The sequence below is a fragment of the Tribolium castaneum genome, chromosome 5, assembly GCF_031307605.1.
Source record: "Tribolium castaneum strain GA2 chromosome 5, icTriCast1.1, whole genome shotgun sequence".
NCBI lineage: Eukaryota > Metazoa > Arthropoda > Insecta > Coleoptera > Tenebrionidae > Tribolium > Tribolium castaneum.
Genome location: NC_087398.1, coordinates 15,909,875 through 15,920,999, shown reverse-complemented (window position 1 = coordinate 15,920,999; position 11,125 = coordinate 15,909,875). Strand labels below are relative to the sequence as shown.

The following is an 11,125-nucleotide window of genomic DNA, read 5'->3' as shown; positions in this document are numbered from 1 at the left end:
GAAACACCTACTTAATCCCAAAAGACAAACATACAATTCTTCCAGCAAACTTTAGACCTATCACATGCTTGCCGACTATATATAAAATCATGACAAGATTAATAGCCAAAAAAGTAAAACAACATTTTCTACGCAATAAAGTATTTCCCAAAGAACAAAAAAGCTGCATGTCTCAAACATACGGATGCAAAGATCACCTATTAATAGATAAAGCAATTACTACTAACTGTAAGAAAAATAAGAAGAATTTAAGCATGTGCTAGATTGATTACCAAAAAGCATTTGATAGTGTACCGCACGATTGGCTTTTAAAATCGTTAGAAATCTACAAAGTCAACGAAGTAATAATAAACTTTATTGCAAGAACAATGCAAAATTGGTCAAAAAATCTATTAGCAAAAAATTACTTTAACAGTGTAGAAATAAAAGAAGTAAAAATAAAACGAGGCATCTTTCAAGGAGATTCGCTATCTCCACTTCTATTTTGTATCGCATTGTTTCCGCTGACATCTGAGCTAAAGGAGTCGTCAACTGGATATCAGCTTCATCCTGGAGGTACAAAAATCGATCATCTACTATACATAGACGATCTCAAACTGTTTGCAAAATCAAAAAATGAATTAGAAATACAACTTGAATCAGTTAAAGTCTTTAGCGAAAATATTAAAATGAGCTTTGGGTTCGAAAAATGTGCTAAAGCTACTTTAAAAAAAGGAAGAATCGAATACACCGAAAAGTTAGAATTGATAAATGACAACAACATCAAAGAACTACTACCAACCACCTCTTATAAGTACCTGGGAATCAAAGAAAGTGCAAAAGGAGTGGAACAAGCTGAGATGAAGAATCAAATCAGGAAAAAATTCTTACGAAGAATTAGATTAATAATGAAAACAGAACTAACGTCAAAAAATAAATTTATAGCAATTAGAACATTAGCAGTTCTAGTAATTGAGTATGAAGTAGGCATAATAGATTGGAGAGCAGAAGAGCTAAGGAGTATTGATAGAAAAGTAAGAAAAATACTTACCCTCAACGGGCTACTACATCCTAGAGCCGACGTGCATCGATTATATGTCCCACGACGAGATGGTGGACGAGGGCTTCCTCAAATTGAGGACATTGTAAACAACACACTTATTGGCTTAGCTACATACCTAAATGAAACAGAAAACCAACAATTAAAACTTGTACTCAATGACCAGGGTGAAAACAGGAAATTAAGTAAATTCCACAAAAAGACACCGGAGATTGAAAACTCAAGAACAACAACTGAAATAGCAAAAGATGTACGAAAGAAGGAAAAAGAAAAGGCTGAAGCAAAATTACAAGAAAAATGGAAAGAAAAAGAAATGCATGGGCAATACTGCAGGGAAATGCAAAAGGAACATGTCAACAAGTTCATTACCAATGGCTGGCTAAGAAAAGGACTTTTAAAAGGAGAAACGGAAGCATTAATAACTGCATACCAGGATCAAGCAATTAGCACAAATTACTACAAAGCATGCATATTAAAAACACAAGAAAACACTGCATGCAGAATATGCCAACAACACGCGGAAACAATACATCACCTGTTAACTGGTTGTCCTATATTAGCCCCAAGAGAGTACACACAACGCCATGATTCAGTAGCTTCCCAAATACACTGGAACATTTGCAAGGCATTTAACATCCCGGTATCGTTAAAATGGTACGAATACAAACCTCGACCAGTAGAAGAAACAGGAGATGTTACAATACTCTGGAACATGCAAATCCACACTGACCAGACAATCTTAGCAAATAAGCTTGACATTGTAGTTAAAGACAAAAAGCACAACTTATGCCAACTAATAGACGTAGCAATTCCATCCGACTACAACGTCATCCAAAAAGAGGCTGAAAAAATGAATAAGTATAAAGATCTAGCGATAGAAGTCAGTAGAATGTGGAAGATAAAGATCAAAACGATACCGATTATTATTGGAGTTACAGGATTAGTCAGCAAAAACATCACTAATCTTCTTTAAGAAATCCCTGGCCACCACAATGTATCGGATCTACAAAAAACAACTAATAATAATAATAATAATAATAATAATAATAATAATAATAATAATAATAATAATAATAATAATAATAATAATAATAATAATAATAGTAATAATAGTAATAATAGTAATAATAATAATAATAATAATAATCCCAAGGCAGAAGCCAAACTGCTACTGGGCGCGTCCCCGGGTAACGGATAGGGGGATGCCCAAACCGGCTGATGACGGACTTGGCGATGGACATGGAAAAGATTCTGGTACTCTGGGGAAAAATGGAAACAGGGAAAACAACATGGCGATGGACCGGGCTCCAGGTTACGGACACTGAGGATAGGAAAAGACTCAGGTACAAAAATGCCCTAAACATGAATATGGCGGATAGCAAAAATAATCCCCGGGCGGGTCCTCTAAAAGGGGGAATCCCGTCGTCTGAACTGACAGACGCTGCCTCAACGGATACGGGGGAGGCACTACTCGTTAATTCTATCGCTGTAGGATACAGCTGGGAAGATGCACCGGACCCATTCAACAGGCGTTCCTCTATACAAAGAACACCGCCAAGCAAGAGCGAATTAAAGCAAGGTGAAAACTTTGAAAATGTTTTTGACACTCCAAAAGAAAGCAAGCCTGAAGTAACAAACATGCAAGAAGGCGAGTGGCAAGATGAAAAGATTTTTACAAGCTCAATATCTACACTCTACGAGAAAGATAATGAAAACGAAAGTGCTCTACTGAAAAAAAACATAAGAAGTCCGCTAAAAAAAAAGAGGAAAAGAGAAGTGCGTGAAAGCGATGAAGCCGAAGGGATCGACAAAGAAATGACAGCTGTAAGTGCTGCAATGGAAAATCTAAACAAAAAGATCGAAGAGCTTAAAATGCAAGTAAGACAGCGTACTAAAACAAAAACTGAAATAAAAGCTATTACAAGACAGTTGGTAGATACAACAGCTACCCTAAAGAGGAAAATGGCTGTTTTGCAAGCAAGCTATAGTGACTTAAAAACTAAAACTGTAGAACTGGATAAACAAAACAATGAAACTAGAGATGGTACGAAAAGAACTGTTATTTTGGAACAGGTATGCGGTGACTGTTCCACGGAACTGTTCCGTCATTCAGTAAGTAACAGTTACTGCGATACTTGGAACGACGCCTGTTCTATGCTTACACCCGTTGTCAACTTTCGCACTGGAACGAATACTGGTCTCGTCATATCTCGATCCTTCAACTAATATCGGTTCCTAGCCTGTTCCCGAAATTATTTCTGTTATTCTGTGACTCACTTACGGCGATCTCTGCCAATATCGGCATCGGACAGTGGTCTTGGTCTCGGTACTCTCGCTCGATGACGCATACTTACATGTTTCATTATTTATCATCGAATTACACCGTTTATATTTTGCTAATGCGGCGTCTTATTTTTATCGTAAATTATCTTCAACGAAATTAAACACAACAAAAATGAATAAAAAAACATAATCACGGATAATATAATTTTGTAATTATAAAAAATAATGATTAATTACGTAAATAACGCAATATAAAGCGAAAATTAAATTTAATTCAGAATTAAACTAATTTTAAATTAAGTTGCCAATGGTTGTCATTTATCTTGTATTGACAATAGACAATAAACGTCAAGTTAATCGCGAACTAAAATTTCCTCTTTTTAATCTGTGGTATACGTACTCGTATATACCTGTAAATTAACTAATAATATAAACAGATAAAAATGTAATTCTCCGGGCAATTCTCCTTAAACGAAAAATAAAAACTGTCATCTCTCAAACTTTTCAAACCCTTTTATTTTTGTGTAATATGTAAAGAAGAAAAGAAGTACTCCCTTGATATAAATCAATTGTAATTCACTTAATTCATTTGTATTTTTATTTTTATACATCAGACTTCGAGTCTTGTGATGCCTGTAAGATTGTAGTTCCTCGGTACGGCACGACACCAAGCCAGACGGAGCAATATTGTTATCGGTATCGGTAAGAGTTTCATTTTACTTTCAACGTGACTTACTTTGGAACCACTTGGAACAGGAACAGGTATTTGGAACAGATATCATTCGGTAACAGGAACAGTTCGGAACTGTTCCGCAGAAACGTTGTTCCATACCATCTCTAAATGAAACAGAGGAAAAAGATGAAGAAGTGTACACAAGAAATATAAGCACCCAAGATGTCGGGGTGCAAGCTGATGAAAATGAAATAAAGCAAGAAGTCTGGCAACGAAATGAAGAAATATACAGGAAAGTGGAAACTGCAATTGAAGAGGAAACAGGATGGACAGGCTTAGAAAAAGTAATAAATGAGAAGTGGCCACCAAAATGCTTCAAAAACACTGATTTATTAGAACTACAGACGCTAAAAGAACTAAGAGGAGATGCTGCTATCATCATATATCCAGATAAGACACTGACTATAACAGTGAAAGAAAACCTGAAATATAACTACCCTGAAATTGAAGCGGTAATGAAAGATGAGCTTAGAGAAGGTAATGTTGAGTGTATTAAAACAAACATGGAGACTATTCTAAAAAAAGGAGGAAAAGAAACGACTTCCAGGATTTTATACGTGATACCGTACCAGATAAACGAAGACGGCGTAAACGATATGGCTAAGCTATATGAGAGCATACAAATACTGAAAGATGAGACAATAATACAAGATACAAAACAAGTTAAAATAGCCCCTTTTGGAAACCTAGATAATATGTATATACGGAAATGTACGGACTATGTATTTCGGGGCTCTGATAAAGAATAACAAATAATCATTCCCAAAACGAATAAAAAGAGTAGGCTCAAATTTACAAGCAATAGAAACAATGTGCAGACGGAAAAAGTTATAGTAAAAGCGGAGGACAGACAGTACGCTGATATTCTGCGCACAAAAACAAAAATAGTGTAAACATAGACGAAATTAGAGTCAAAATCAAAACAATAAAGAAAACAAATAATGGTGACGTGTTTCTAGAAATACAAGGAGGAAAAAAGAGGCAACCATCCTTAAACAAGCAATAATAAATAAAAACGAAAACACCCAAGTAGTGATTAAAAACAACGAAGATATCATACACATACTGGATATAGATGCAGACCTTAGTAGGCAGCAGATTGAAGAAACTGTTAAAAAAAGCGTAGGAAACGCAGAAGATAACGAAGTTAGAGTTGTGTCATGTAGAACAAACCAGAGAGGTAATCAAACTGCTACTGTTGCTGTTAAAAAAGGCAAAGCAAATGCACTGGTGAATCAAGAAGTTATCAAGATATGATGGGTGCCATGCAAAGTAAGAGCACGCAAAAACCTCCTACGGTGCTACAGATGCTTAGACTTTGGACATCACACCAAGGACTGCACTGGAAACGATAACACAAATATATGCCTTAAATGTGGCAAAGATAGTCATCGAGCTAAAGAATGCCAAAACACAAGCTACTGCCTTAAGTGTAAACACGAAGACCACAGAGCGGAACAAGCCAAGTGCCCATACTATCGTAAGTTATTAAAAGACGAAGCTAAAGCAACAAATGATAATAGACGAAGGCATGCAAGTGCTGCATGCCCGACGCGTTAAATACCCTAAATGACTCTAAAAATACTACAAGCTAACGTTGGACGAGCATATGCAGCTCAAGATCTAGTCTGTGCCACAGCAAACCAGCTAAAAGCTGATTTGCTAATTATCAGCGAACCAAATAAAAAAAGAATAGAAAAATCAAACTGGATTAAAGACAAAAGGAGAGACGTGGCAATGTTAGTCCTAACAAAAAATTTTGGCATTGTAAGCCATACTATTTTTGACGGTTACTTAATGATCCAAACAAAAAACTTAGTATAATTGGATGCTATATATAAATCACCCAATATATAATAGGAATACAAGATTACCACAAAAAGGTAGATAGCATAATGAAAGAAGTTAAATATGGAGAAACCATAGTATTGGAAGATTTTAACGGCAAATCTCCGCTATGGGGATCACCTAAAAGAGATGAAAAGAGCGACTATTGGGTGCAGTGGATCTCGGTGCGCGACATGGTTGTTCTGAATACTGAACTAACAATGGCCACTAATAAAATCGCAGGAAATGCAACTAATTGGGAGGTTCTTGACATCGAGACACTGACAGAGCATAAATACATCTACTTTGAAATTAGGACAAATTGTGAAAAAATAATAATAGATGTGGGCAACAAACGAGCAGACTGGGACGCATACAAAACAGCTATAGAGTTGTTAACAAAAGACAGATATGATACTGACTATAGAGTAAGCACCAGGCTGATAAAACAAGCATACAAAAATTGTATACAATTACGTAACCTAGAAAGGAAAACGCCTTATTGGTGGAATAGAAACATTGCTGTAAAAAGGGAGCAATGTAACAAGATCAGGAGAAAACAGATACGAGCCGCAAAAAACAAGACAGTAACCAGTTAAGAAACAGAGAGACTAAAATTCGATTATAAAAAATGTAAGAAAGAACTTAGCAAACTAATTAGGGATTCTAAAAACAGACACAGAAAGGACTTGATTCAAGAGCTTGATAACGATATATGGGGAAAAGCCTTTCAGATAGTAGCAAAAAATGCAAATGCCTTAAGACCATACGAATTAGATATTGAAAAGAAAAAGCAGGTAGTAACAGATCTTTTCCCAACAGAAAAGGAAGAGTGGGCGATCTCTCAAATAGATGACAAACCAACACCGTTCACAATGGAGGAGCTGAGAATTGCAACGGTTGGCATAAAATGCGGGAAGGCACCAGGAGTAGACAAAATACCACCAGATGCAGTTAAAATAGTAGCAACATGTGCCCCAAACTGGCTGTGGTCGATAATGAATAGCCTACTTCAAGATCAAAACTTTCCTGATGAATAAAAAATAGCTAAAATTGTATTAATCTTAAAACCTGGCAAACCAACAGAAATAGCAAGTTCATATAGACCACTTTGTATGCTTAACTCTCTAAGCAAGCTGCTGGAAACTCTCATTAAAAACAGACTACAAAATGAATTAGTTAATATAGGTGGATTACGTCCACGACAGTACGGTTTTCAAAAAGGAAAATCCACTATTCAGGCAGTAGAAAAGGCACTAGCGATTGCAAGAGATTTTAACAGAAAATATTGCACACTTATAACAATTAATGTGAAGAACGCTTTTAACTCTGCTAGTCATAAAATTATTATTGAAAAAGTGCAGGAAAAAAGAATATCGAAATACTTGATAAATTTCATCTCAAGCTACCTAAAAAATAGAAAAATTATGATTAAACCGGAAAGTATGGTAAAGGTGACGGCTGGAGTTCCACAGGGTTCGGTCCTTGGACCAACACTGTGGAATATTCTATATGATGAAATCTTAAGCATTGAACTTACTAGTGATGCTAACACAATAGGGTTTGCTGACGACCTAACACTAATTGTTGGAGCATCTAAAGAGAAGACTTTTGTAGACAATACAAATGAGTGTCTAGCAAGAATTAGCAAGTAGATGAAATCTCACAAGTTGCAGTTAGCTCCTAATAAAACCAAGGCAGTTTTACTTAGAGGTATGCAAAAAAGGGAACGCATTATGTTTACGATTGAAGGAGTCAACATTACACCGAGCAAAACGTTAAAATACCTTGGAATTATAATTGATGAGAGGCTTACCTTTGGAAGTCATGTTGAGACAGCTATTTTAAAAGCGGAAAAAAACATATCTACTCTAACTAGAATCTTACCAAACATAGGAGGTCCAAGAGATAGCAAAAGAAAAGTATTGTGCAGTGCCGTCCATAACATTGTATTGTATGGTGCGCCAGTTTGGGAGAAAGCACTAGAAACCAAAAAGCAATACACAGCCATACACAAGCTACAAAGAAAGATGCTACTGCGAGTTGCCTCAGCCTTCAAAACCGTATCTGGGCTGGCGCTACAAACTGTCACGGGCATTCTCCCTATAGATATTATGGTACAAGAACGGTCATATATGTATCAACATAGGCTAGAGGATAAAAAACAAACTAAAATCTCCGCTAGAGAAAGATCTCTAAAGCAATGGGAAAATAAGTGGATGAGTGAAACGAATAAGGCACAATGGACAAAAAGGTTAATTCCAAATTTGAGGATCTGGCTTAATTGCAAACATCGGCAGACGGACTACTATCTTACGCAAGTTCTTACAGGACATGGTGTTTTTAGAAGCTACGCAAAAAGATTTGCGAAAGACACCGTGGAAGAATGCATTTTCTGCTGTAGAAACGACACTGTTGAACATACTATTTTTGATTGTGAAAAATGGAATAATATTAGACAGAGCACTTACAACCAACTGGGATGCACACTAGAACCTGGAAATCTTGTGCAGAAGATGTTTGACAACAAAACAAACTGGGATACAATTTACAACATGATCAAACATATAATGAGTAGAAAGGAAAAGGCTGAACTTAACAGACAGGAAGAAATGAAAACTAGATAGAAAAAAACAGAAGAACAAAAATGAGACTCAGCACTAAAATCAGCACTGATATCCTGATGAATATCTGAACTAGATGGATTCCGGGATGTCTCAGGTGTGAGACAGGAGGGTGGTTTTAGTCAGTAGGGCTAAGGTAAAAGCAGAGTCTGACACTACCAGAGCGCGATAGAAACTAAGCGTATGGTGTCCATAAAGGATTTCCACCCTTTAAAAAAAATTATAATAATGATAATAATGATAATAATAATAATGATAATACTGATAATGATAATAATAATAATAATAATGATAATGATAATAATAATAATAATAATAATAATAATAATAATAATAATAATAATAATAATAATAATAATAATAATAATAATAATAATAATAATAATAATAATAATAATAATGATAATAATAATAATAATAATAATAATAAATACTTTTAATATTGAATTTCCTTCTAAATCTAAGCTTAGTTTTTCTAAGCAAAAATGAAGCTTATTTTGTGTGTTATATGAGCGTTTTCTCATTTCTATGCAAAAGATCATCTGTGATCTGTGTTTTTAGGCAATGTAAGCCATTTTATAGTATTTAGGCAAAAAATTGATTAAAATTAAACACTCATTTTAAAACTAGTATAAAAACATTTACTATACAAAAGTTATAAACGGTTTTTAATAACAATACTAATAGTAATAATAATAAAGCTCAGAGGATACAAAGATACGACAAGCGAACCAAAACGTATCACCAAAACAAATTGTTTGCAGAAGACAACGGAAAGTTTTATAAAATGTTAAATCAATCGCAGAATGATAACCACAAATAGCCAAGAAAAGATGAGTTGGAAAACTATTGGAAGAACATATGGGAAAAAGAAGAACACTATGAAAATGAAGCCAAATGGATAAAAAGAGAGGAACGCCGAAATGAAAAGTAAACAATATGACATGGAATTTTATAACAAAAGAAGAATTAGAGCAACAGATAAAGCGAACTGCCAGTTGGAAAGCAACAGGCCCCGACTTAATATCAAACTACTGGTTAAAAAAGTTTCCAGCCACACACGAAGCATTAGCTAATGCATTTAACAACCTCATTGTCAATAATGAACCACCCCCTAAATGGTTAACGCTTGGAAACACCTACTTAATCCCAAAAGACAAACATACAATTCTTCCAGCAAACTTTAGACCTATCACATGCTTGCCGACTATATATAAAATCATGACAAGATTAATAGCCAAAAAAGTAAAGCAACATTTTCTACGCAATAAAGTATTTCCCAAAGAACAAAAAGGCTGCATGTCTCAAACATACGGATGCAAAGATCACCTATTAATAGATAAAGCAATTACTACTAACTGTAAGAAAAATAAGAAGAATTTAAGCATGTGCTAGATTGATTACCAAAAAGCATTTGATAGTGTACCGCACGATTGGCTTTTAAAATCGTTAGAAATCTACAAAGTCAACGAAGTAATAATAAACTTTATTGCAAGAACAATGCAAAATTGGTCAAAAAATCTAATAGCAAAAAATTATTTTAACAGTGTAGAAATAAAAGAAGTAAAAATAAAACGAGGCATCTTTCAAAGAGATTCGCTATCTCCACTTCTATTTTGTATCGCATTGTTTCCGCTGACATCTGAGCTAAAGGAGTCGTCAACTGGATATCAGCTTCATCCTGGAAGTACAAAGATCGATCATTTACTATACATAGACGATCTCAAACTGTTTGCAAAATCAAAAAATGAATTAGAAATACAACTTGAATCAGTTAAAGTTTTTAGCGAAAATATTAAAATGAGCTTTGGGTTCGAAAAATGTGCTAAAGCTACTTTAAAAAAAGGAAGAATCGAATACACCGAAAAGTTAGAATTGATAAATGACAACAACATCAAAGAACTACTACCAACCACCTCTTATAAGTACCTGGGAATCAAAGAAAGTGCAAAAGGAGTGGAACAAGCTGAGATGAAGAATCAAATCAGGAAAAAATTCTTACGAAGAATTAGATTAATAATGAAAACAGAACTAACGTCAAAAAATATATTTATAGCAATTAGAACATTAGCAGTTCTAGTAATTGAGTATAGAGTAGGCATAATAGATTGGAAAGCAGAATAGCTAAGGAGTATTGATAGAAAAGTAAGAAAAATACTTACCCTCAACGGGCTACTACATCCTAGAGCCGACGTGCATCGATTATATGTCCCACGACGAGATGGTGGACGAGGGCTTCCTCAAATTGAGGGCATTGTAAACAACACACTTATTGGCTTAGCTACATACCTAAATGAAACAGAAGACCAACAATTAAAACTTGTACTCAATGACCAGGGTGAAAACAGCAAATTAAGTAAATTCCACAAAAAGACACCGGAGATTGAAAACACAAAAACAACAACTGAAATAGCAAAAGATGTACAAAAGAAGGAAAAAGAAAAAGCTGATGCAAAATTACAAGAAAAATAGAAAGAAAAAGAAATGCATAGGCAATACTGCAGGGAAATGCAAAAGGAACATGTCAACAAGTTCATTAACAATGGCTGGCTAAGAAAAGGACTTTTAAAAGGAGAAACGGAAGCATTAATAACTGCATGCCAGGATCAAGCAATTAGC

The 11,125-nt window shown here is 35.0% G+C and overlaps 1 long non-coding RNA gene across 1 annotated transcript; it reads right to left on the bottom strand.

The window, feature by feature from the left end:
• Positions 1-339: 339 nt before the first annotated feature.
• LOC107399153 (uncharacterized) lies at positions 340-10,815 on the bottom strand. Its single transcript, XR_010334461.1, has 6 exons — positions 10,669-10,815; positions 1,957-2,042; positions 1,708-1,881; positions 1,575-1,648; positions 1,031-1,103; positions 340-549 (listed from the first exon to the last, which is right to left on the bottom strand). It is a non-coding gene; the product is annotated as an uncharacterized LOC107399153 (long non-coding RNA).
• Positions 10,816-11,125: the final 310 nt, after the last annotated feature.